This window comes from Balaenoptera musculus, chromosome 15 (genome assembly GCF_009873245.2).
Source record: "Balaenoptera musculus isolate JJ_BM4_2016_0621 chromosome 15, mBalMus1.pri.v3, whole genome shotgun sequence".
NCBI lineage: Eukaryota > Metazoa > Chordata > Mammalia > Artiodactyla > Balaenopteridae > Balaenoptera > Balaenoptera musculus.
Window position 1 is genome coordinate 13,207,473 of NC_045799.1, and position 27,353 is coordinate 13,234,825.

The window sequence follows — 27,353 nt, forward strand, 5'->3', positions numbered from 1 at the left end:
ATTTGGCAGAGGAGTTTAAAAAGGGACAGAGGCCCATAGTAACACAGAGCTGGTGAGTGGTAGCACTGTGGTTGAGCCCCTATGGATTTGTCTCTACACACTGGTATCCCAATGCTTCTATTTACCACTTCTTCTGTTTGAAAACATCACACACAGGGATATTCACTCCTTCATTTAACAGATATCTACTGAATATCGACTGTGTGCTAGACACTGTTCTAGGCACTGGAGCTACAACAGTGAGCAAACCAGACACAGCCCCTGCTCTCCCACAGCTAGTGTAGGGTGGAGGTGGGGAGCAGGGAATAGACCATGGTCACAGACACAAAATAAATACAGAATTTCATACAGTGGCATGCTATAGGAAGACAATAAAATGGGGAGGGAAGATGGAGAGTGAGGGAGATCAGGGAACACCTTTAGGTGAAACAGGAGAGAACTCTCAGGGAGGTGACATTTAAGCTGAGATCTGAATGATGACAAGGAGATGATAGAGCAAAATCTGGGGAAAGAGTATTCCAGGCAGAGGGCACAGCAAGTGCAAAGGCCCTGAGGCAGGCAAAGGTTTAAGGAACAAAGAGAAAGAAACCCTTGGGGCTCCATTAATGTGAGCAAGCCGGGGAGTGATTATGGAATTACTGTCCATTTCCTTAGGTGTGATAATGATGGGGAGGTCATCTGAAAGAACAGTTTATTCTTAGGAGATGCCCACTCAAGTCCTGAGCGGTGATTTGCCATGATGTCCTCAACTTCCTTTCAAAGCATTCAGCAACGTATCAGGGCACGTGGCAAAATGTTAACAACCGTTGATTCCAGGTGGCGGGTATAGCATATCCACTGTACTATTCTTTCAATTTTTCATTTGAAATTTTCATAATAAAGAGAGAAGTAAGTGAGCAGAGAAAGATGTTGGGAGGTGGCCAGGGTTGGGACCATGTAGATCTTGTGGTCCTGCTCAGGAATTTGGATTTTCATCTAAGCGGAAGGGATTTTAAGCCTGGGAGTGGCATGAGCTGGTTTGCTTTGGCATCACAGCAGCTGCCTTGGATTTTCACAGTCAGGTTTTGCAGATGATAGAGGAGTCTCTCTAGAGGCCCATGGTAGCACATTTCTGATTCTTTTTTTTTCTTTTTAATAAATTTATTTATTTATTTACTTTTGGCTGCGTTGGGTCTTTGTTGCTGTGCGTGGGCTTTCTCTAGTTGTGGCGAGCGGGAGCTACTCTTCATTGCGGTGCACGGGCTTCTCTTGCTGCAGAGCATGGGCTCTAGGTGCGCAGGCTTCAGTAGTGGTGGCACGTGGGCTCAATAGCTGTGGCTCGCGGGCTCTAGAGCGCAGGCTCAGTAGTTGTGGCGCACGGGCTTAGTTGCTCTGCGGCATGTGGGATCTTCCCGGGCCAGGGCTCGAACCCATGTCCCACATTTCCGATTCTGATTCAACAAACACTCCCAGCCAGGCATCGTGCGTGCATTTACCTTCATTAATCTCACTTAGACCACATGAAAACCTGCAATGTCCTCAGTATTATTCTCGTTCTTAAAATGAGGAAACTGAGACCCGAGGTGATCTCAGTGGGGGCAGAGTCCAGGTTAGTTAGAACTTCAGCCCTGGGGCAGCGCTGAGGCATTATTTCACTTTTCCTAAATCAGCCACTAGCATTAATCATAATTGATAAATTGATTAATTACAATCAAAGTTCCAAAGTGATTTTTCTAGAAAGCAATTGGAAAAAGGAGGTGTGCTGTCACAGAGAGAGACTAAATTGAATTGCACTTATGGTCAAATGGACCCAGCTTTTCCCCTTTAGAAAACCATGGTCCACCACAGACGCACAAGCTCTGCCTTGTCCAAGGAGATCTGCAGCTGTGTTGCCTGGGGCTGCAGTACTCATTTTAATACACAATTACACGAGGACTAACACTGTTTGTGTGTCTGTTTCATCCCATCACAACTTACATGAAATTCACGTATTTAATCTTTCTTGATCACTTATCCAAAAGAGAACTATTGGTGTATTGTTAAGCAACCAGACAAATCATCACTGTTATCTGTGTTCTTAACTGGAGGCAGCCTGTCTTTCATTAGCAAGAATTCAGAATAAACATCATTGCTCTTTGAGATCACTCATATGCAGCCCCCAGGAGACTGCAATTATACCCGTTCATAAATCTCCTACCTCCCAATCTAACCCTTGATTCATGAATGTGCACTTTTAGGCGTCGGGCGTTAGAATAAATTAGACTATACAATTACGTGTAATTAAGGAGGGAAATGGGTACCTCATTGCAAAGATGAGCCCTGTTTTGCTGAAGTAAAGCATGTCTGTGTGAGCTGCCAGCCCAGGGAGGCAGCATGAAATATACAATTAATGTTCTTTTGACTTAATGGGAGTTGATGGTGCTGTTTTTCATTATCACAGTATCTCAAGAAATGTAAACAGTGTTTCTCTAATGCAATTGCAGTTCTACAGACGAGACAGCTTGGGTCTAAGTGAAAACTCAGCAGAATTAACCGCAAATTCTCCATGTTATGGATGATGCTGGGATTTGTATTTGAAACCCCATGCAAAACTGTCCCCACTGAGGAGCTGAGAAGTTGGATCCCAACTCCCCGGGGGTGACTCTGCCGCCTCTTCGGCTTTGTAGAAGCAAATTACAGCCAAACTTGTGTGGATTCTTGAAGCCACCTGTGCCCCACTTCGGAGGCTCACTCACATTCCCAAGCCTCCCCTCTGCGGCCCTGTTTCTACTCTCAACGTTTCTCCTTGACACGCAAATTTGTTCGAGAGAGTTAAAACTCGATTTTTACAATCTCATAAAATCCCATCTACTCCAACCCAAATGCAGCCAGAAGCGCTTGGACAATCAGATTGAGTTCCAGCCTCTTGATGGAGATAAACACACGGCAGGAATGATTTTTTTTTTTTTTAATTGTTGCATAGGAGTCCCAGAAATAGAAGAGCATTCTGGCTGAGCCAGGTCGATAGAACCAGACGGGCGTTCTGCACAAAGGGAACACATGGGAGGAGGAAAGGGGACTTGTGGGTGTCAAGGGAAAGGTCCCCTGAGGTTAAACCAACAAGGAGGTGGGGAGTGGCATGAGAAGCCTGAAAAGCCCGATTATCCAACCAGGACCAGGACGATCACGGCGAGAGATGCCACCAGAGTGAGGAGGGACACGGAGGAGAAAGGCCGTCCCAGATGGTGTGGTTGGAGACCAGCAGGGGCTGCAGAATCAGGAGGTGGAAGGACCTGAGACTTACACTGAGGCCCCACCCAGGTCCCCGCCCAGTCATGGCTGAGTGACTTCCCAGGCTGGTGGGCATCTGAGCCTCTGAGGCCCCTCGTGTCTCCCAGGCAGACCCTGAGCTCCCAAATGGGGCCAGGAGTCCCCACCTGCCTGGAGGGAACATGGAAAACTTAGGCCGAGGCCTCGGACCGAGAGGACCATGGGTTTGCTGAGAATTATAGGACATAGAACGTGGCCGGCGGGCACTTTGCAGACCTGTGAGTGTCTGAGCTGGCGAGTGAAGTCCTGACCTGAAGCCCGATCCACGGCATCTGCCTACAATGGACACACGTACGTGGCTGCACACATACACGGGCATGTGTACACACACATGAAGAGGCACTCATACACAAGATCCATCTCCTTCCTAATAAAGGATAAGGGGTAAGTCACAGGCATCACCATGTTTGGTCTTTGAACAGCAACAGCGGAAAGAATAAATATCCAAAAAAGATAATCAAATGACACCATCTCAGCCCCACCTATAGCCCCACAAAGGCGATTGTGAGCTGCCCCTCCACTACTGGGGTTCCCTGATGAGGAGACAAGGATGGAGGAGAAAACTGCAGGCACAGACCATTTAGGGAAGGGAGAGCCGTTCATCAAGATGTGAGGCTTACCTCTTCACCATCACCGACGAAAAATGGTGGGACACCCCCCCCCCACAACCTTTTGGCCTCATCTTTGCGGAAGGGACACATTTGCTGCAGAGCCTCTGTTACCGTGCTATCCGGGAGAAGTATAAAGCTGGCTATGTATGTAACTTGTTTTCTTTTTCTTTTTTTTTTTTTTTTTGTTTTGGCCGCACCCTGCAGCATATGGGATCTTAGGTCCCCAACCAGGGATCCCCAACCAGTCCTCATGAATGTGAGGCCTGAAGGAAGGCAGTGTGTTTTTGAACTTGTTTTCAGTGGAATTCCCCTCTACCTCTGCAATATTCTCCAGAACCCAACATAACAAGTAGGCAAAAGGCAGATCTCACTTCCCTCGTCCACCCCAGGCCCCTGAGACACCCCCATGGGGCTCTGAGGTCCCAGTTAGAAAATTGCTGCCACAGGGAAAACATGTCCCAAAGCCAGGCACAGCTTCAAGTGGGTCAAAATCCCATTTGTCAACTTTGTGACCTTGATTAAGACCCTTTACCTTTCTGAGCATCAGTTTTCTTGAAAGATGAAGAGGATTACATGAGGTAACCTGGTGAAAACACTCGGCCGTGGACCACAGAACCTACTAGAGCTACACTGTCCAATATGGGGTTCCCTAGCCCCATGTGGTTGGTCTGAATTGAGAGCTGCTGTAAGTGTAAAATCCATACTGGATTCCAAAGACTTAGTAAGAAAAAAGAATGTAAGATATCTCATTAATAATTTGTATATTGATTATATGTTGAAGTGATAATATTTTGGATATACTAGGTTAAATAAACTATTATTAAAGTTAATTTCACCTGTTGCTTTTTTTTTTTCCAAGGCAGCTACCAGAAAATGTTAAATTACATACATAGCTAGGACTTCCCCGGTGGTCCAGTGGTCCAGACTGCCTTCCAATGCAGGAGGTGTGGGTTCCATCCCTGGTTGGGGAACTAAGATCCCACATGCCACAGGGTGCGGCCAAAACAAAAAAAAAAAAGGAAAAAACTTACATACTTAGCCGGCTTTATACTTCTCCCCGATAGCACGGTAATAGAGGCTCTGCAGCAAATGTGACCCTTCTGCAAAGATGAGGCCGAAAGGGTAGGGGTCCCCACTACTTTTCATTGCTGATGGTGAAGAGGTAAGCCTCACATTTTGATTCAAGGCAAAAAGAGGGCAGAGGATCAGCAACCTCAGTGGTCCCAAAAGGTGGGCACCAGAATCTGATTTGGAAAAGCAAGTTCCAGGTTTTTCTGATTTACTTAGACTGTAAATTGATCTGGGGTAGCTAAGGGAGATTATGGCGGGGAGAGCCTAGAGCCCCCAAAGGAGTCAGGACACTCAATTTGAATTTCCGATAAACAATGAAGAATTTTTTAGTATAAGTATATCCTCATGGACCTTCTGTATTTTTATTTACTAAATATGACAACCCCAGCTAGCATGAAAGACAACTGCGGCAGAGAAAGGAGATGCTGTGTTGGAAAGTAACAATGGCCTGGGATTTAAAACAACATAACTCTGAAGCCAAATGTGTTGGGTTCAAATCCTGGGTCCACTACTTACAATTGTGTAATATTGGTATAATAATACCTCGTAAGAGTGTTACCAGGTTTACCTCAGTTACTACTGCCTGCAAGTATACCTATCTACAGCTGAGTCTTTTTTCCCTTAGCAGCTCAGCTGGGCTTTCTGCAGCTACTAGTCGGTTCTCTACCGGCTCATTGCCCATCCCTGTCAGCCCGGTCCCCCTCTGGCCTCTTCTGCGACGCTGGGGACAGTGGAAAGCGCGGTAGACAGCACCACCTTGAGTCGAATTCCTCCCCTTTCGGAGGAAGCCACTTTCTCCTCCTTTCTTTCCTATTCCCGGACCATTTCTGGGCAACGGCAGCTATTTTCACGTGAGCTCAATTAATGTCTCGGGGAGATTCCTGGGAGCGTGGGCAGTTCACCCTGCGATCCAGCCGCGGGTCACGGCTCGAGCCGGCGTCTCCAAAAGCTAACGTGTGTGGTTCGAGGCGAGCGCGGGGCTTTCAGCGCAGACTGTCGGGTGTTTGCAGGCCGGGGCGAGCCCTTGTGAAAGCAGATAAAAGAAAACATTTATTAACGTGTCATTACGAGGGGAGCGCCCGGCCGGGACTGTCGCACGTCCCGAGGAACGCTTGGCTCCTTCCAGCTCAGAGGGAGGAGAAAAAGAAAGCGGAAAAGAGGCAAGGATTCTTTCTCTTCGCTTCCAGCCAAGTGGACCTGATCGATGGCCCTCCTGACTTTATTGCAATATTTGAGTTATTAGAGATGCCCTCCTCGTGTGTGTGTGTGTCAACACACACACACCCCCTCGCACGCACGGCTCCGGCCCGCGTCCCTCCCTCATTTCCAGCTCCTGGGCGAATCCCACAGCTGTTTCAACTCTCCGCCGAGGGCGAGCTGGAGCGAGTGTGTGTCGGGTGAGTGTGCGTCTGTGGCCCGGCGAGGGTGCGCGCTCGGCGCCGGGAGCGCGGCCAGCGGGGTCCCGAGGCATCAGGAGGCAGAGGGCTGCTCGGACCCCCGCTCTCCGCCGTTGCGCCGTCCGGGGCCGGACTTCGGGGCCGGGGCCGGACGCCGGGGACAGCAGGGCCGGGCCGTCCGGGCCGCCCGTCCTTCCAGCCAGAGGTAAAGAGCTCGCGCGCGCTGGGGCACCGGGAGGGCGCCGCGGCGGGGGCCCCCGCTGCTGCTGGCCCGCCGCTCCCCTCCTCGGCGCGCGCTCGCCTCCCCCGCGCGGAGCTGGGCTGCAGGCAGGCAGTCGGGGGGCCGGGCCGCACGGTGCCAAGGGGCTGGCTCGGGCGGCGCGGCCGGCCAAGCTGGGGCGATGCGAGAGCGGCCCGGGCAGGGCCCGGACCCGGACTTTGGCGAAGGCGGCTCGCCGGGGCGGGGGCCGGGGGGCGGTGGCGGCGGAGCCAGAGGGCGGAGAGGCGGGAGGAGGCGGAGGGAGGGGAGGAGGAGCGGCAGCGGCAGCGGCAGCAGCACTCACTGGGGATGCAGCAGCGGCGGCGGCGGCGGCAGCAGCAGCGGCAGCGGCGGCGGCGGCGCGGACTCCCCTGCGCCCCGCGGCCCGACCGGGCTGCGGTAGAGGCGGCGGCGCCCCGCGCGCGGTGAGGCCGCCGGGGCCGTGCGCGCTGGTGAGTGGGGCGCGGGCGCCAGGTGGGCGGGGCGGGGGCTCCCCGCGGCCTGAGTCGGCCCCGGGGCGTGCGCGGCCGCGAGTGCTTCCCAGGTGAGCTTGGGGCCAGTCCCCACCGCCCGGCTCCGGCCCCAGCGCAGAGCGCGGGCTGCAGGGTGGCTCCGGCGCCGGCGGGCTGCGGGAGGACGACCCGTTTGACCCCTCTGGCGGGTTGGGCGAGCGGGCGAGGACTTTCCACCGCGCCCCTGACCCGCCGACGCGCCTCGCGGAGCCTTGGAGACCTCGGGGGCAGCGCTCCTGGACTCGCCGGCCGCAGGGGGATGGCCTCCTTGACCCCTTTGAGTTTAGACCCAACGGACCGGCTAGAAGCCAGACCACGTGGGGCTTGTCCGGGCAGGACACGGGAAAGCAGTGGACCGGATCTTCAGAGTGATAGGGAACTCGCACATACTGAAAGCAAATGGGATTATAAAGACAAATTTCCTCCCAGGCTGGGTCAGAACCAGTTCTCATCTCCTTGTAGAGAGATGCTCGCGTCCAGCCGCCCGAGGATTTCGGAAGTGTGGCAGTGAAGCTGCAGCGATTTCTAGGAGTGTACTTTTTTTTTTTTTTTTTAATATTCTTTATAGTAGTTCATTCATTCGTTCGGCAAGCCTTTATGGAGCACCTCCTGGTGCCGGGCACCGCGTTATGATCCAGAGAAAAGCGATGAACAGACTCGAGTTCTGAGCACCACCAGCTTTCAGTTCACTTTGAGGGCAGCTAGGGAAAGAGATGCGGTCTAAGGGTGGGAAACAGTAAGGCGACACCCGCAAATCCTAGTTTTGCCCAGTGACCTCTGTCCGCAACTCCCCGTGTAGAGACTGAAGACCATGGCCTCTGCACACAGTAGGACAAGCCCAGACATTCATTTTGACAGACCTCTTCTTCCTTTTCCTCTTCGCCCTTCCTGAAAGTTCTGAATCATTCCCTGCTCCCTCTCCTCTCTGGACAGCCTTTCCTGCAGCTTGTTTTAATCACTTTTTGAGTTAAAAGTCAATATTTAATTAACCAAGTCATTACATTTAGCTTACATTTGAATCTGGGTATTTGCACATCTGTGCATGTCGGGACACCCTCCCGCGTGCCCCTCCATCTGTCCCCTGCCTCTTTCCCACAGTGCCGCTCTCCCTTCCTTTGGGGTGGAGAAGGGAGGCTGCTCTTGAGCGGATTCTCTGGGGGCCAGAGAAGCAGGGAGGATGGGCTTTCCCTGGAGGACACCCAGTGTCTCTCCCTGGAGCAGGAACAGTTACTCTCATCTTGTAGTTAATAGTGAAGGAGCTTTGCTATTGCTGCATCTCCACTACCCATTGCGGAGCCACTGGAGGGTTTTAATTAAATTAAAGGCATTCATTCCATGTAGAAAGGGGGTGGGGAGGACAGACTGAAGACCACTCACCTGGTGAGAGAGGTTCTCCCAGCTGTGCTTGTCCCACGTGTGGAGGAGAGAACTCATCACAACAGCCTGTCCAGGTGTGTAATTTAGTGTCCTCATAAGCAGCTCGAGGGGAGATAGTGGCAGGCTTGGCTGATGGCAGTTGGACGTTTGCTCATGAAAGATCTTCCTTGGGCCAAGTTTATGCACATAAATGCATGATGTCGGCATGGCTGCCATGGCTGAGAGTCAGTGTGGGTTTGGGCTTTGGGCTTTGTGTATATTTATTGGGTTTTTTTATTTGAATTTATGGCTTTGTCTGAAACCTTAATAACATGTTAAGTTTTCAAGCTTGAGGGTTGAGTGATGAGTTAATTGTAAAAAGCCTCCGCCTGGAGGAGGGCCATGCGGCTGTGTGTGAGACTGTGTGGTGTATGTACATGTGTGTGTCCCCTGCCCAACAACTCCCTTTAGCCGCCATCCCTAGGACCTAGCTGGTGTGCGGTCGCACACCCTCACACTTGAAGATCCTTTGGATTTGGGAATAATATTTCCCTCTTCCTTTCCCTGGATATGTTCACTTTATCTGTTTGGACCTGCCTCAAGGGGGGCAGCTTCTGGTCTCCTGAGTTAGCCAGACAGGGAATCTGGCCCAACTCCATCCAATCTGTTCTTAGACTTCCTTCCCTCAGAAAGAGACTGAAAGCCTTGTCCTGCAGAAGAATATCATCATTTCTGACCATTTTGTATTTAAAAGAAAGGGTTTAGTCTAGACTTGACATGATAGTTAACACTTATGTAGTGTTTCATGGACCAAGCACTGTTCTAAATCCTTAGGCATAATAACTCATTTCATTCACTCAAAACCCCTGGGAGGTAGGTCCTGTGATTGTCATCGTGTTAAAGAGGAGGAAACTAAGGCACTGAGAGGATCGTGACTTTCCAACAGCTGGTCAGTGGTAGAGCTGGGATTGGCGAGACCCTGGGCCTCCGGGGTCCACTCTGACCCACTGTACTCTCTTCCCTCCTTGGCCTTTATTCCAAGTGTAGAAGAAACATGTGCAGTGGGAAAAAAAAAACCCCACAATTAGACGATCAAACTTTGAAAGGCAGAAGCCCCTCAGTAATCCCACTTCTTTCCAAAAACCTCCAGTGTATGGGGGAGGCTGGGGTTTGTATTTTGGTTTCAGGGGTGAGGGATGCCTTGAGGAAAATACGTGATTGCCTGGCCACGTTCCCTTCTCCCTGCAAGTACACACACACTCTCCCTGAGTCAGGATGCAAAGGGATATATCACGCGGACTGACAGCCAAAAGCCGTGAGATCTGAGGGGAGGGTTTGTGCCCAGTGAAGGCACAATGGCAAGAGGGTGAAAATTCTCCAAGAGGTGTGGCCCTCTTGTGGTTGGTGATGGAGTCGCATCGGCCTGTCCCTGGAGGGGTGGGGGAGGGGGGGGGGACGGGGGTCCAGGGCCCTTTGTTTCAGGCCTGGGCCCTTTGTGACCAGTGGGTGTGGAAGGTAGGGCCTCCTCTCAGTGCTGACCTCCAGGTGAGGGAGGCCTCACCCTGGCCTACCTTCCATGCACCTCCTTGTGATGGGCCCTGGCGGGGAATCTGCAGTGCCCCTGATCCAGATGCAAGGCGCTGCCTAATTGGAAGATCATTAAGATCATTATAATTAATTGGCATCCTGATAAATGGCGTGTTTGCCTAACTGGGGTGGTTGCTAGGGAACCAGGCCTCACTCGGAGAGGAAAGGGGAAGTGGCGTTGGGCTGGCTGCTGGTGGGTGTCAGGGTTACAGACCCAGCGGGTTAACGGGTGGGAAGCGAGAGCCGTCCTTGCCCGCATCTGCTGGTGTCTACTGGGCAGCTGCTGTGTGCAAGTCGCAAGTGGATTATCAGTTAGGGGTACTTTCCTAGAAGGACTGGGAAGTAACCGGGATCTTTTCTCTTGTAAGCAACAGAAAGTAGGGGGGAAAAAATCTCAAATCAATTTAAGAAGAGAAAGGGACTTACTGGCTTTTATGACCAAAAAATGCTAAGGTAACAGCTTCAGGCGCAGCTGAGTCAGGGCTCAGATTTTGGCCTGAGAATCTGTTCCTCTCCATCTCTGCTCTTTCTTCCATGGGGCTGGTTTCTCTCTCCAGCTCTGAGAGGCGGGCAGGCTGTAGCACCGTGGTCGGGAGAGCCCCGCTGCGTGGCTACCTGCCCAGTTATGTGATCCACGGCACATTACTTAACCTTTCTACGCCTCAGTGTTCTCATCCAGCAAATGACGATGATCATAGCGCCTCTCTCCTGGCTGGTAGGAAAGGCTAAAATGAGATCATCAATGTCAAGTGCTTATCATGGTGTCTGACACAGGCAAGCCCTGGGGAAACATCGGCTGTTCTCATGATTAAGGAGTTGAGCTCAAGAGCTGTCCTCTCATCCTCTCTGGTTCGAGCCCGCCAGAAAAGAACAAGCCCCTTTTCTGGTAATGCCCACCCAAGCCCCAAGCGTCCCTCCGATTAGACTGTTTTATGTCACGTGCTCACTCCACATCAGTCACTGGCCATGGAAATGAGTCAATGACCAGGGGCTTAGGCCAGGCTCCCAGGCCCCACCCTGGAGCTGGGGGAAGACCAACTAAGACCCCAGAGCCCCAGAGGACACCAGGGAAAGGGAGCCTGGTTGCTGCGGAGACAGACCGCCAATGCCTATGATGAGGGGGGGACATGAATGTGAGACATGATGGCCAGATGAACCTGCTTCCAATTTGGTCGAGGGGGTACCACAGAAACAGCTGCTGAGTTGGCAGCTCCCTGCCCCTCCACTGAGGTTAACAGGCACTGGAGGCTGGACTTTTCTGCCTTAGTGTCTGACAGGTGCTACCTGGCCTGAATTCTGTGATTTCTTTTTTTTTTTTTGCAGGTAAGGCTTTATTGGGGCCCCTGCCGCTGCAGGGGGTAGCAAGAACAAATAACAGGTTCCCTGGCTAGCTCGCTCCCTCAGGGTGGTGTGAGCTGATTCCTTATATGGGGTGAAGGTAGGGGTGTGTCCAGGGGTCGGGCAGGAGGCGGGGCTTAGATGGTCTGCCCGCCCCTCAGGGGGTGTTGTGTGCAGGGGGCATGCGCAGTACCCTGCTTTTGCTCCGGGCTCTTTAGAAGTGGCGGTTGGGCTTTTTGGTCTCTTTGTATCTTGTTGTCCAGAATTTGCCCCAACTGTGCATGCACACAGTTATTTTTAATCCCTTATAGTTTCTTTGTATTTTGTCGCTCGAGGAGGCGTTTGAGCAGGTGCGAGAACTGCGGCACTGCAGCAGAGGGTCCCAGGTCCCAGCCTGTCTCATTTCCCGCGAGAGACTTTACACCTTTATTCTTAAAGGGTAAGGGGCTGAAGGTCTCTTCTTCTGAAACTCTTCCTCCTGGATGGGCTGCAGACCCTAGTGTCTTCTAGGCTCCAACAGTTTGAAGTAAGGCTCATGACGGCTTAAGGCATTCAACCCATTCCAGCGGAGAGTGGCCCAGGTCCCTACAGGTCCTTGAAACAGTCAGCGAGGGACTTCTACGATTCTGTGATTTCTGGTGGGGCAGTGTTTGCCCAACCTTCCACCACGAGAGTCGTCCGGAGGTATTTGTTAAAAAGCTCAAATTCCAGACCCTGCTGAATCAAACTCCCAGGGAGGGCCCTGGCTGCTGGAGGGGAACCAGAGTGCCCTGTGTGTGTGTGTGTGTGTGTGTGTGTGTGTGTGTGCGCGTGTGTGTGTGTTCCGCATCAGCAAAGAGGTGGAAAGAGGGCCCTCGAGTGTGCATATCTTGTACTCCTGTCTGATGCAGGGGTAGCCGGAAGGCAGAGGAAATGCTCTAAGTGAGATCGGGCATATAAAGGTGTCCTGGAAACTGCAATACAGATTAAGAGGTCATTCCTCTTATTTGTCAGTGCACACGTGTTTATTGAGCGGCTGTTGTGTGCCAGGCACTGTGTTAGGCGTTAGGATGAACAAGAGAGAACCCTGCTCTCATGGATTACATTCCAGAGGGTGAGAAAGCAGATAATACACAAGCAAACAAGTCCGAGGCTCTTTCAGAAAGTGACAGGCTCTACGGTAGAAACAAGATAGTGATGTGATGGGAAATGATGGGGAGTGGGGGAGGGCAACTTTTGGCAGGTGGTCAAGGGAGGCCTCTCTGAGGATGTGACTTTTGAGTTTTGACCTAAATTTTGAGATGAGCCAACCTGGGGAAGATCTAGAGGAAGAGCATTCCAGGTAGAAGGAACAGCCAGTGCAAAGGCCTGGAGGTGGAGAGGAGTGGCCTGTTCAAGACACCTGTTTAAAACACAAATAGAAGTCCAGTGGGGTGAAGGGTAGTGAGTAACCGGGGTGGGGGGGGAGGGATGAGGTCAGTGGTGAGAAATGGGGGCCAGGGTGAGAAATTTAGATTTTATTTCAAAGGAAATGGAAAACCACTGCAGAGTTTTAAGTCAGGGAATGACAGGATTGGTGTTTTAAAAAGATCTCAGTGGCTACCATGAGAGGGATGCTTTGCAGGTGGAAGCAGAGACATGAGGATGGTGAGCTGATATTGGCCAGGATTTTGGTGGTAGTAATGGAGATGGAGTGAAATGGGTGGATTGGAGATATATTTTGGGGGCAAAGCCAGTGGAACTTTCTGGTGGATTGGATACTCAAAATGAGGGAAGAGCTGTAGTGTTCAACCAAGGACAACTTTGCCCCCCAGGAGACGTTTAGCAATGTCTGGAGATGTTTTTGGTTGTCACAACTAGGGAGAAGCTACTGGTATCTGGTGGGCGGAAGCCAGGGATGCTGTTAAACACCCTACTATGTGCAGGACACGCCCCACAGCAAAGAATGACTCAGCCCCAAATACCTCTAGGGCCGAGGATCAAAGATGACTGGGCAGCTTGGTGTATGGTGATTCCTAAATAGGGGAGACGAGGAGAGAAGGTTTGGAGGAGGGGGGATGATCCAGAATGTAGTTGTGGAAATGTTGGGTTTGAGATGACACTCGACCTGGGTGGCGGAAAGCTCACTGGGTGCTGATACACGAGTCTGGAGCTGGTTGGTACTGGCAAGTGAAATTTGAGAGTCATCAGTACATCCATGTTATTTTAAGCCCTGGGACTGGACACGATCATCTAGGGAGAATGTATTTTGTTCCCTGGTGGGCTTTCCTCCCTCCTCCCCCGCTCCAGTGCCTGTCATGCATCAACTGGATGAATATTTTTAGCACATCCCACATGCTCACCTCTTTATGATGCTCCTGAGAAATTCCCAAAGGCTCAGGCTGAGCGCCTTCACCCCACCTTGTCCATCTACTCATTGCTCAGTGATTAGCAGACAGAGCTAAATAGTCATTACTCTGCAACAGATGCCCTCGGGAAACTGCTTAAGTTCATATGGGATCCTGGGCCTTACAGGCAGCACAGTGCCTCCTTGGTAGAACAGCTGGTCGCATGGTCTTCAGAGCTTCTCCTCCAGCCCAGACCCAGACTTCGTGGAATTTTCTCTAACCAGCATCCGCTACTGTTTTGAATTTTCCACAGTCTCTTAATATGATTCCAAAACACATGCTGCCCAGTGGCCCTGGCCTCTGGCATGTAGCTTCATCTTACGAAAGGCCTGTATCCACTGCTTTATACACCTGGGCCTTGCTTGAAACTTGGATAAGTTCTATCCCAAACTCAGAGTCGTTATGAGCAGGGCTTGTGTGTGTGAGTTGATGGACAGGGCCATCCCCGGGGACCATGAACAGTACCCGAGATGTGTTTGGCCAGGTGGAAGCCAGATGTGTTAGGAGAAGAATGCTGCCAACAGCTTTTCTTATTGGCTGGAGACCAGGGTCCCAGCGGGTGACTTGACCCACCTCAGCAGCCAGAAAAAGGGAGTGTTTTTAGCCACAAAAGTCCAGGAGATGTTCATGCTCTAGTGAAAATCAGATCATCCAAAAGCAGCATTTCTGGCCTGTTCTAGAGACGGGCACTGTCCACAGACTTCTGATTGCAGGCTACTTACCTTGATATTTCAGAGAGGAGGAAAGCCTACTAGAGTCTTAGTGGTTTGGAGTCCTAATCATTTGAGTGTGAATCAAGATGTGTTCACTGCAAGTAATAGAATTCCTGGCTGAGAGTGGCTTATGCAGTAGCAACACTTAATTCTCACATAATGAGAATCCAAAGCAGGGGGGCCCAAGGGCCAATTTGTTGGTAAAAAATAATGTCATCAAGGACCCAGGATGTTCCTAGCCTGTTCCTCTGTCCTCAGCTTCATGGTCTTTGTTGCTTCATGATCTCAAGATGGCTGCCACAGCTCCAGACATCACATCCCCCTACAAAATGGGAATAAAGAGCAGGATTCCTTGCCATCTGTCTTTTAATTAGAGAGCAAAATCCTTCCAAGAACACCCCCACCCCAGCAGACTTAGCTTTAGCTTCATTGGCCTGGGGTTGGGTTTTGTACTAGCCTCTAAGCCAAACACTGACAAAGGGAAATAGGGTTTTTATGTTCGGTCTAGCTTAGTGGTTCCCCAAATTAGCAGGTTCAACACTCTCTTCTTATAACAAACATATTTTGCCAAGTTTACCTGAAGTAAATTCATAGATAATATAATCTGTCTACACATATATTTTAATCAATAAAGTACCCTGACTGTAATTTAAAGAAAAGCTAAAAAGGAAAGTGATTTCTAATGAAACATATCTATTGCAGCCTATGAACACTTAGACACAACTACATTAGAAGGTGTAATGAAGCAGTCAGATGCTCACACTAGTGCAGAATCACATAAATCTGACAGCTACAAATGCAGTGGGATACAGATGTTTGGTTTTGGCAACTTGAAGACCACAAGTGCTATGGCCATAAGTAATATGATTTTCCAAAATAGAACAATTTACCAAAATTTCCAAATGGAACAAACTACAGTCTTCCCTCAGTTTACTTAGTGATTGCATTCCTGGAAAATTCAGCGTAGGGTAGAACCACACAAATACATCTTTGGTGTTTATATGTGAAGTGGAGTTCATGTCTAAGGTCAGGCAATGTAAAAGCTTTTTCACCTACATGAATGTCTGGTGGGATGTCCAAAAGTCATGCTGGAAATGGGGCGATTCTTCACTGCGTGGAGCATTGCGTTATCCACCATCCCTGCAACCCCACTAGACACCAGAAGTATCCCCCAGTCATGTGACAACCAAAACCTCACAAATTCCAGAGAAACACCTCTTCGGGGAATGATTTCACCCCCTTGAGAACCACTGGCTTAGACTAATGCTGGTTTGTTGCCAGGGTGGGGGAAGATCCACCCCCTGAAAAAAATTGGGGTCCTGTAGACCAGGGAATGACCGGAAGGGGAGGCACCCACAGTTTCTGCCTCAGAGTTGTCCCCAAGCCCCTCTTTCTGCCCCTCACCCTCCTGTTGACATGTTCCTAAAATGTCCCAGTCCAGCTAATGAAATAAACCCATGTGGTTGGCGTGGACCAGCCTCTCCAGTGAATGGGGTGATGAGTTCTTGGGTTAATCTGGGTATCAGTGGTTTCCACCTGGGCAGGAGATGAAGATGGTACAGAGGATTGAACATAACTCCCTGAGAATCCAAGTGTCGTAATGGTTAAGGATGTAGACTCCAGAACCAGACTTCCTGGTTCAGATCCCAGCTTGGCCACTCAGAAGCTGGGTGGAGCTGGGCAAGTCACTTGACCTCTCTGAGCCTGAGATCCCTCTTCTGTAAAATGGGGGCAATCCCAGTAGACTCCTCCTAGAGTTACTGTGAAACACTAGAACAGTGTGTGGGTGCATGGAAATTGCCTCAACAGGCAGATGTTATTGCTGTCATAGTTATTATTGCTTATATTTGTAGATACTTTTTAGCTTTTTTAAATTGAGATATAATTGATATGTAACATTGTATTCATTTTAGGTATACAACGTAATGATTTGATACATGTACACATTGCAAAATGGTTACCCAGTAAGTGTAAACATCCATTGCCACACATAGTTGCAGTTTTTCCTTGGGATGAGAACTTTTAAGATCTACTCTCTTAGCAGCTTTCAAATATACAGTACAGTATAGTTAACTGCAGTCACCATGCTGTACATTATATCCCCAAGACTTATTTATTTTATATCTGGAAGTTTATATCTTTGACCACCTTCACCCATTTCGCTCATCCCCCACCCCCCGCCTTTGGCAACCACCAATGTGTTCTCTGTAGCTATGAGTTCAGTTATGGGTTTGTTTTTTGTTTTTAGATTTAGATCATGCAGTATTTGTCTTTCTCTGATTTATTTCACTTAGCGTAATGCCCTTGAGGTCCATCCATGTTGTCGCAAATGGCAAGAGTTCCTTCTTTTGTATGGCTGAATAATCCATTATAGACATATACCACATTTTCTTTACCCATTCATCCATCAGTGGACACTTAGATTGTTTCCATATCATGGCTACTGTAAGTAATGCTTCAGTGAACATGACGGGGTGGGGGGTGGTCAGTGCAGATAGCTTTTCGAGTGATTTGATTTCCTTGGGATAAATACCCAGAAGTGGAATTGCTGGATCATGTGGTAGTTTTTTGGTTTTTTGTTTTGTTTTTTTGGCTGCGTTGGGTCTTCATTGCTGCGCACGGGCTTTCTCTAGTTGAGGCGAGCGAGGGCTACTCTTTGTTGTGGTGCACGGGCTTCTCATTGCGGTGGCTTCTCTTGTTGCAGAGCACGGGCTCTAGGCGCATGGGCTTCAGTAGCTGCAGTGCATGGGCTCAGTAGTTGCGGCTAGCGGGCTCTAGAGAGCACAGACATCAGTAGTTGTGGCTCGCGGGCTCTAGAGCGCAGGCTCAGTAGTTGTGGCGCACGGGCTTAGTTGCTCCACGGCATGTGGGATCTCCCCGGACCAGGGCTCAAACCCGTGTCCCCTGCATTGGCAGGCGGATTGTTAACCACTGTGCCACCAGGGAAGTCCCTCGTGTGGTAGTTCTATTTTTAATTTTTTGAGGAACCTCCACACTGTTTTCTATAGTGGCTGCGTCAGTTCTTTTTAGCTTTTGAAGTGCGTTTACACCTAGCATCCCGTATGGTCTTTTCAGCCACTCCGTTCATAAGAAAAGCCACTGGCTTCCCTCCTGCTGATGAGGAACGTCCAGCTCTGAGAGACAGGAGCAGGCTGAAGGCATAACTGGGCTTAGAGATTGATTCTGTGGCTTCCTGAGCTGATGAGCTACGTCATGTCCACCCCCAACCCTGCCCCGCCCACCTCCTCTTTTAGGCCTCAGTGAGTCCATCTCAGGAAAGGAGCTGACCTGTAGGGGAAGGACCTATAGGACAGGGCCCTGAGGGTGTCCTAGGAGCCCAGGATGGGGCTTCTCCCCATGTGCACAGGGAGATGCTTGTGAGTGGAGCCGGGGTTCCTAACAGAATCTCCGGGGGAGCTCTTAAGTTCCAGTGCCCAGGCCATACCCAGACCAATTAAATCAGCACCCCTGGGTGGGGGGAGGGGCAGGCATCAGGCTATTTTACAGCTCCCAGATGATTCCAATGTGCAACTGAAGCTGAGAGCTGCTGAAGCAGGAGAGTAGGTGCTAGAAAGGGTGCATTTCTGCAAAACCCCAAAAGGGCTTGTAGGAGCTGGCAGCTCCTCGAATAAAACCCTCCCTCCAGGGGCCCGCTGCACCCATAATAAAGTCTACTTTGCCCTGCACCACCTGGCCTCCACCTCCGTCTCACTCCACTCAGCATATTACGCCCAGTCACACTGGCCTCCTCTCTGTTCCTAGGCTGCATCAATGCTTGTTCCAACCTCAGGGCCTTTGCTCTTCCTGTTCCCACTGCCTGGACCGCTCTTCATAGCATCACAGGTCTGGCTCCTCTTGATCCTTCAGGTCTCAGCTCAAATGCCACCTCCTCAGAACTTCAAGAATGCCTCCTCGGTTTATGTTTATAGCACTTTTCACTCTCTGGAATTACCTGGATTTACTTATTTGCTTCTCTGTCCTTTGTCCTCTTGCTAAAAAGTATGCCTCATGCTTGTGGGGACCTTGTTTGTATCCTGGCACCTAGAACAAGGCCTGGCTCTCTGAGTGCTCAGGAAATATTTTGGGGAAGAAAGAATCAAGGAAGGAGGCTTGGAGATGTGCTGGTGGATCTGAATCTAGTGTTTGGGGATCCTTGCTCAAGGCAAGGGAGTCGAAACCTGTTTGTCATCTGCCAAAAGCACGGGTAAGAGTGGAGAGGGTTGCTCTCACCTAGTCACCAGTCCCTGTCCCCTCCCAGTACCCAGCCCAGTGGAGGAGCCAGGCTTTGTGCTAACATCCTTTTCACAGCAGCAGATACCTCCCTCATACCACAGCAGGGACATCAGGCTCTGCAGAAGGGCTGGTGGAATGTTCTACTTCTGACCAGTCTCAGACCACATGGGATATGTAAGTTAATCCGTGAGATCAGTGGCATGACATTCTAATGAGGGATCGGTGACATGACCTTGTAATGAGGGCTCTTAGATCGAAGATTTCTGCCCTGGGCCCTGGGAATGACAACTACCCCCCTTTCCCCAAGTTGTCCCCTCCTGAAAGAAGCTATCACCGTGCAGGAGACCTGCCTCTCTCACCTCCTTTCCGGGACCCACACACAACTGAGAAAGTTCTGCATGCCAGGTGGTGTTCTAAGTGCTTGCTCAGGGTGTCTTAGTCCATTCTGGCTGCTGTACTAGAAAACCAGAGACTGGGTGGCTTATGAACAACAAAAATTTATTTCTCACAGTTCTGGAGGCTGTGAAGTCCAAGATCAAGGTGCCAACAGTTTCAGTGTCTGGTGAGAGCCTGCTTCCTGGTTCATGGACAGGCACCACCTTCTCTCTGTGTCCTCACATGGCAGAAGGGGCGAGGGAGCTCTCTGGGGTCTTTTATTAGGGCACTAATCCCATTCCTGAGGGCTCCACCCTCGTGACCTAATCACCTTCCAAAGGTCACAACTTCAGATACCATGACATTGAGGATTAGGTTTCAACACAGGGATTTGGGGAGGATGCAAACATTCAGTCTGTAGCACAGGGATATTCTAATCCCCGTTTTACAGATGAACAAAGTGAGAGGTCTCCTTGCTCCGCCATCCTTAGTAATAGGACATCACAGGCTGGCTGACCAGTGCGCATATTCCGCTCACAGAAATGTTTTGTTTGACTTACACACTATTTTTAACATTTTTTGAAGTTGGCAGATTTGTAACAACTGTGAGACTTCACATTTTAAAAATGAGAGTCTCCAGCTTCTGAAAAATAGACATGGGCCATATGTGGCCGCACTGGGCTCCTGTCCCCACTGATGGTATACTTTCCACTTTGCCACAGTCCTCCTCACCCCCATTCCCTATTGTCTGAAGGTACAACCAAGTTCATTTGCCATTTATCATTGCACTTGCCCTGCTGTTCCTCTCTCATGGAGCAATATTTCTGCGTTCGAATGCCTGTATCAAAAGTGGTAAAGTGAGAGATGCAGAGAAGGAGGCGTGCGGGTTTCAAGTTTTTCTTATACTTGGTTACGTTACCTGCCTGGCCCACGTGGGCATTTGAGTTTTTCCTTTGCTGTAACACTTTGTTCATACCAAATGGCCACCCTTCTAGGGACAATGCATTGGAACTTCAATTTATTATAATAATAACAAAATCTAGTATCTAATGGGTACTTGTTGCCAAGCATTTAATCTTCATGACAATCCTCTTAATCAGGACCTGTTATCATCTCCATTTCATAACTGAGGAAACTGAGGCAGTGTGTGTGATGCCCCCACCAGAATAGGAGCTCCTTAAGCTTGTTCATCTTTGTGCCAGCTTACTGCTGTTTGAAACAGTGATTGAACGCATGAATGAATGAATGATGTTCTCCTCTAAGTGTTCATCTGATGGGCCCCAGGAGACCAAAATGTTGACTCATCATAGGTCATTGGAAACCTTCCCGTTGGAGGGACAGGCTCTAATCAATGTCATTGCGGATTCTTTAGCTGTGTGTCTGCTGTGTAATGGATCACCCCCAGCTCAGTGGCTTAAAGCAATGATTATTTACTTCTGACGAGTTTGTGAGTTGCCAGGTGGTTCTCCTGCTTCAAATGATATCAGCTGGAAGGTCCAAAATGGCTCCACCCAAACGGCTGGCAGCTAGTGTTGATCAAGAGATGGGAGCTCCTTTGGGGCCATCAGCTGAACGGCTCCATCCTCCTCCACAGGGCCTTTGCCCATAGCTGCTTGTACTTGCTCACGGTATGGTGGTCTCAGGATAGCCTGACTTCTAAGAGCGCACATGAAAAGGCTGCCAGGCCTTCTTAAGGCTTTAGCTTCAGAAGTGCTAGGGGCCTAGGAGCAGGAGAGGCTGGCAGCCTCTTGAAGGAGGGGTTCCAGTGAGATAAATGCACCCCTGCTTTTTTTTTTTTTTTTCTGCTCTTGACATTCTATTTGAGTGTCAGGGGCCCAGTGAGAGAGTCTGATTGGCCAACTTTTGTCATAGGATCACCCTTTGGTTACATGGCAGGAGAGGGCGGGGCATCTTGGCAGGGGAGAGAGAATCCTCAAAAGGAAATTGGGGTACTGTTGTCAAGAGAAGGGGACCAGATGCTGGACAGAAAAAAAGAGTTAGAAACCTCTGCACAGCCCCTGAGTAAGTGGCTCTGCCCCAGGATGAGCAGTTAACATTTTTGAATGAATGAGTGAATGAATGGAGGATGGATGGATGGATAGATGAATTTTTTTTTAAGTCTGGTATAAGTAGAATGCCCAAATCTGTGTAGCAGCTCTTCCAGGGCAGGGGCCCCATAGTTCAGGCACTGCTGCGGGTTTGGGAGCCCCCCCTCATTTTATGGGCCAAAGCCAGCTCCCAGCATATGCTCAGCATCCTCACCCCAAAGATGGGGCTGATTGGAGCTGGCCCCGGAAGGGAGAGCGTGCACGGTAATAAGGGACCGGCCTGCGCAGTGGGTGGGCTCCTGCCTCCCCAGACCCCGGCCCTCACTCCCTTTCTTCCAGCCACTGGGCACCTGGACACACAGTAACACCTGGTGACACCCAGTGAGTCCCCCAGAGAAACTGATCCCAGCTCAGAGAACACCTGTGACCCAGGCTGTCCCGCCACGTGACAGTCTATTTCCAGCTGCTAATTAGACAGCACAGCACTCCAGGGTTGGAAACAGACCTGTCATTCGAAATTCTCTCTGACTCCCATCTCTAAATTTAGTGGGTTATTTGGTAAAAGTTGCTTCAGACTCCCTCCCCTGCCTGTGAGTACAATCTTCTCAAATAATTGCTAAGTGTCAGGCCATTTCCAAGGTGAGCTAATGAGACATGCCTCTCCTAATAGCAGGGGCCTGACGGGTGAGCATGGTGCCCATGGCTGTGGATTGGGTGAAAGGGAAGAAATAATTGGATTATTAATACCGAGCAGTCAAAATAGCCTTTCATCCCTTTTATGTTCTTCTCGAAGGAGACTACAGTCTCTGGAAACCTAAATCTGGGTTCTATGGGGGTAAACAGTGCTGAGAACGTGTGGGGTTAACAAGTGGGAGGGGGAGTGACTGGCATTGCCAGCCCTGGCCAGGCAGCCGATGCCGAGAACCAGCCCGCAATTAGGCGTGAATAATGACTCTGTCACGGTCAGACTTTATTGCTTTTGGCCAAAAGCCCTTTGCAGAAATAACTTTGTAGCTTGCTGCCAGGGAAGCTTTTGTCCGTGGCCAAGACAAAACAACAAAGAACAGAGGTGGGAAGAACTGTATCTGATTCCCGTTTCCCCTAAACACCCGGGAAGGGCAGCAGGTGTGGCCTACCCGGAAGGCGTGGGCGGGGGGGCAAGTGACGTCCAACCTCAGGTATGCCAGGCTGCCACTCCTGCTCCCTTCTCCTGCCATTCTGGTCTTTATTACGGTCTTCAAACCGACCCAGCTCATTCCCACCACAGGGCCTTTGCACTTGCTTTTTCCCCTTGCTTAGAAAGCATTGCGCCTGCAACTGGCTTCTCACCCACCTTCTGGTGTTAGCACAGACATCACCTCCTAGAGGCCTCCCCTGATTTACTCTACCCTGTCATCCTGACAACTCCCTTCAAAGCACTTAAGATCATCTGAAATTCATCTTCATTTGTTAAATATGTGTCTCCCCCACCAGAATATCAGCTCCTCCAGGACAGAGGCCTGGCCTGCCTGGTGTTCACAGCTGTTTCCCAGCATTCCACACAGCACCTAGCACAAAGTAGGTGCTCAGAAAAGATCAGGTAGCTTCGAAGGGTTGCAAATGGGCCCCCAGCCAAGCTCCAGAGGAGCTTTGTTTGGCCCGCTCAGTGTTTAAAATGTATTGACTGTTTTTACTCTGAAAATGGCATCCCCACTCACTTCTCTTGCCTGGGCCCTGCAGGCATTTGAGTCTGTGTCCCCACTTTAGACAAAGGCCACTGCACACAGGTGTCTCTCCACAGGTGACCAATCAGCATCCAGAATTCCTGTGAGCCCAGGCGGTGGGGCAGTCCACTAGCCTCCCGCCCAGCCAGTCGCATTGACCGGATTGAGGCATGGTTCCCAGTGGGCAGGACCCAGTGGTCCTCATCTTAGGAGTCCGTGCCCAGGCCATTAATGGCATTGAACTTCATCGTGCTCTCTCTTGAGCCTTCTGAGTCATCAAGGAGGGAATTCCATTAATCCCTCTGTTGTGGTCTTCAAAGGGGCCTGCTCCCCTTGCAAGAAAATGTTCAGTGCCCTTGGCAAGCAGGAATTTAACCGTAATGTCACTACATTTGTTTCTTTGTGCTGCTATCCATTTATGGCAGGGGTTCTCACCTGGAGGCAATTTTGTACACCCCCCCCCCCAGGGGACATTAGGCAAGACTTGGAGACTTTTTTTTGGCTGCGTCAGGTCTTAGTTGCGGCACGCGGGATCTTCATTGTGGCATGCGGGATCTTTCGTTGCAGCACACAGGCTCTTCCTTGTGGCACACAGGCTTCTCTCTAGTTGTGGTGTGTGGGCTCTGTAGTTTGCGGCACATGGGCTTCTCTCTACTTGAGGCGCGAGGGCTCAGTAGTTGTGGCGCGCAGGCTTAGTTGCCCCGCAGCATGTGGGATCTTAGTTCCCCAACCAGGATTGGACCCGTGTCCCCTGCATTGGAAGGTGGATTCTTTACCCCTGGACCACCAGGGAAGTCCCTGGAGACATTTTTATTGTCATCGTTGGGGGTGGTTGCTACTTGCCTCTAACGGGTAGAGGCCAAGGATGCCGCTAAACACCCTACAGTGCACACAACTGCAGAGAATGACGCAGCCCCAGATGTCAGCAGTGCCCAAGCTGAAAGACCCTGGTTTAGGGCCACTGATGCTCATTCCCCGTGGAGGGAGAAAACTGCCTTTGTAACTAAATTTACTGAAATAAGAAAGGGAGTGGACAGAAAGCTGTATCTGGCACAAACAAGGGTGCAGGTGACAAGCAGAACTTCCGAGACCCTGACATGTGGGATGCTGGGGTCAAGGTCAGTCATGTCATCCCTTTTGGGGAGCAGAGCAGACTGTTGGCTTCACACCAGAAGCCCCGGCCCTGGAAGCTGCCCATCTCGCCAGAAAATTCCTGGGAGCTGCCTATCAGACTCCAGCGGTTGATTCTGGGAGAAGCTTCATGTCTCAGGCTGAGTGCTAGAAGGTTGGAGCTGTTTGCAGCTCTCCTGCCCAGCCAGGCTATGTTAACGTTCCTCCCAAACCCAGCCCGGCACCCCCGAGTCGAAGTCTCCCCCCAGGACAAGCCAGCGGCCACCCAACGAGACCAGGGACGGCGACCTCCCGGCCCAGGCAGCTTCCTGGTGGACGGTGGCCCTGAGCTCCTGGGGCCAAAGGGCTGACCCTGCGGAGGGTCACTGCTCACGTCAGCAGGAGGAAAGGACTGGGGGAAGTGAGGGCCAGTTCCCCAAAATCAGGTCACCCAGTTCTGTTTGGGTTTCTGCACGTATGAGGTGGCTTCCTCTTCTGCTTAAAAAGACGGGACTTTTTAAAAAGTGAAAATAAATCGATGTTTTCAATGCAGATGTAACTGGGGCGCCTCCGTTCTCTGCAGCGGGGAAGAGAGGCTGTCACTGTGCCTTCACATCCAGGGCAAGCTTGCGTTCTGCCTCGTCTGCTCCCTTCAGATCCGCCTAAGCACGGGCCCCACTGATGTAACCCCTTTGGGTCATTCAAGAAAGAGGAGTGGGCATGGGGGAGGCTTCTGGTCACCCCAGGGCTTCCTGAGGCTCAGGGATCTTTGAGATGGGCCTGGGCACAGACTCCAAAGCTTGGCAGATACAGACGGACGGAATCTGACTCAGATCAAGTTTCACTTCCTAGAAGGGGTGACGTGTGCAGGCGAGAGGCTCTCACCCGCTGCCGAGCCCAGGCCTCCATGACTTGGCAGGGCCCCCCCTGTGTTTTCCAGGGGCCACAAGATAACACCCCGCATGCTCATCTCCAGCGCGATCTTCTCACCCCTCCGTCTAGAGGTGGGGCATCCCTGGTGTCCCGTCCGTGAATCTGGCCAGGCATGTGTATCGCTGGTAACCAATAGCATGGCGGGGTTAATGCTGGGGACAGCAGAAAAGATGAGGTTTATTCACAAAAGAGGAAGCAGCTCCCCTTTGATTGCTGGGATGCTCACTTTTGGACCCCTAAGCCGCTGCATGAGAAATCAGCCCCCAGCCTGAGGCCTCCATGCTGTGAGGAAGCCCAGGCCACATGGCAAGGCCCCCCTGAGGCCCCGGCTGACTGCCAGCAACAGCCGCCAGACTGGGGATTCAAGTCCCCGGCTCTTGAGTCTTTTCAGCTGTGGCCTCAGACGTGATAGAGCAGAGACCAGCCATTCCTGTGTGTCCCGGTGGAATTCCTGAACCCAAGTCCCTGAGCACAAAAAAAAAAAAAAAAAAAATATTTCCACTGCTAAGTTTGGGGGTAAACTGTTACAGAGAAATAGTCATTGGAACACTTGGCCTGTGCCAGTCTTCCCTCTGTTCAATAAGTTATTCATTTATTCAACAATATCCGGAATCTCCCTTCTCACCCCTTCACTGCCCCCACCCTGGTCCAGGCACTGTCCATGGCAGTCATCTCACTGGCCTCCGTTGTGTCCACCTCACTGCCTACAGTCTGTTCTCCACACACAGCCAGAAGGATCCTGTTAAAATCTACAACCAATCACGGCACTCCTGGGCTAGAACATTCCAGGTCCCACTCCCACTCAACTCCACTCCAGCCGTACTTGCCCACTTCATGTTCCTCAAACACCCCAGCCACATTCCTACCTCAGGACATTTGCACTTGTCCCTCTGCCTGGAATACTGTTCCCCTGAATATCCACAAGGCACATTCCTTCACCTCCCTGAGGGCTCTGCCCAAGTGTCATCTCTCAGAGAGGCCTTTGCCACCCTCCTATTTAAGGATGCAAGCTCCCCCCACCAGCACTTCCAGCCTCCCGCTCCTCACCTTAGGACTCATCACCTCATGTGCCCGTCATTTATTTTGGTGTCTGCTCCATGACAGAGTATTGGTTTCTGAATCTGCAGCACGTAGAATAGGGCCTGGTGCATAGTAAGTGCTCAGTAAATATTTGCTGACTAACTCAAAGAATTAGCACCCAGGCTGTGCCAGGGGCTGGGGCTATGGAGTGAGGAAGAGACAGCGCCTACCTGTGCAGAGCTTCCAGCAGGGAAAATGACCCCCTACAAGATACAAACTCGAACAGAAGAGTGCAGCAAGGAATCAGAAGTTGTGATGAGTGCTCTGAAGAGAACAAACCTTGGATGAGGCCAGGAATAACAGAGGGAGGCCTGCCGCAGGGAGGGAGGCGAGGGAGGGCTCCCTCCCCACCTGTCAGACTCCACCCATCCCAGAGTTCCAGGCCGTGCCCAGGGAACAGTCTGTTTTTCTTGGCAGGTGAGGAAAACTGAGGCCGAATCAGGACCAGAAGTCAGGACTCCCACGCCCACATTTCTTCCCCCTTTCTGCACCATCTTTCTCTTATCAGCTGGCAAATACGGATGAGGAAGGTTTGCCTGTGATAAGGCAGAGTTGGGCCCAGGCCAAGGGTTAGCAGCCGTGTCATCAGATCTCTCTATAGATGGAGGCAGACGGTGTCTGGGAAGCCACCTGGGTCAACACTCTGCCCCCAGCTTGCTCTGCCAGTTGGGCTCATTCGGTCGCAAGTGACAGAGAAAGCAACTCCAAGTGATCTAAGAGAAAAAGAGAATTTGATTCATATCCTTAAAGAGTCAAAGTATGAGAAAGGGACCTGAAAGAAAATATCTCAAAGCAGTTGAAGGACATGGAAGAATCTACAGGGTCCTGAAACAAAGAACCCAGAAGTATATCTTCCTCCTTCAGGCTTAGCTGGATCCAGGTCTCGAATGTTGGCAAAAACCCAAGAATGTTCCATCTCAAAGCTCTGTTCTCTTCTGTGTGTTGGCTTCATTCCAACTCCGTATGAGGCAAAATGAGGTCAGAGTCTTCCCTCATCCTCATGGTGGACTGACATGGACCGAGTTAGCCAGCTGGAAAGAGGAGGCGCCTCTTCCTAGTTGGACCAAAGTGCCTGAATTACTCTGATTGGCCAGTCACTGAGGCAGGGGGATTGGAAGGCTCTGATTGGCTCAGGTCTAGATGCCGTGGCCCAGTCTTGGAGCTCTGAAGCTAGGGCCTAATTTGAACTTTATGGACCAATAACTGGGAGAAGAGGATCCCCAAAGGAAAACTGAGTGCTGTTACAGAAAGGAGGGTGGCCCAAACTCAACAAATAACACTAAGCAACATTTATCAGGCACTTACTGTATACAGCTCTGTTCTAAGGACTTCACAGACATTAAGCCACTTCATCCTCGTAACTCTGTAAGTGC

General features: G+C 50.7%; 1 protein-coding gene across 5 annotated transcripts in view; it reads left to right on the forward strand.

Moving 5' to 3' along the window:
- Positions 1-5,788: 5,788 nt before the first annotated feature.
- SULF2 (sulfatase 2) overlaps positions 5,789-27,353 on the forward strand; it is a 148,638-nt gene continuing 127,073 nt past the window's right edge. For 2 of the 5 annotated variants that reach the window (XM_036825480.1, XM_036825483.1), the window contains exon 1: positions 6,977-7,078. The gene's annotated coding sequence lies outside the window, so the exon portion shown is untranslated. Of the gene's footprint in view, positions 6,368-6,460; positions 6,573-6,976; positions 7,079-27,353 lie in introns of those variants that run through there. The other 3 variants (XM_036825484.1, XM_036825481.1, XM_036825482.1) reach the window with 3 other exon arrangements.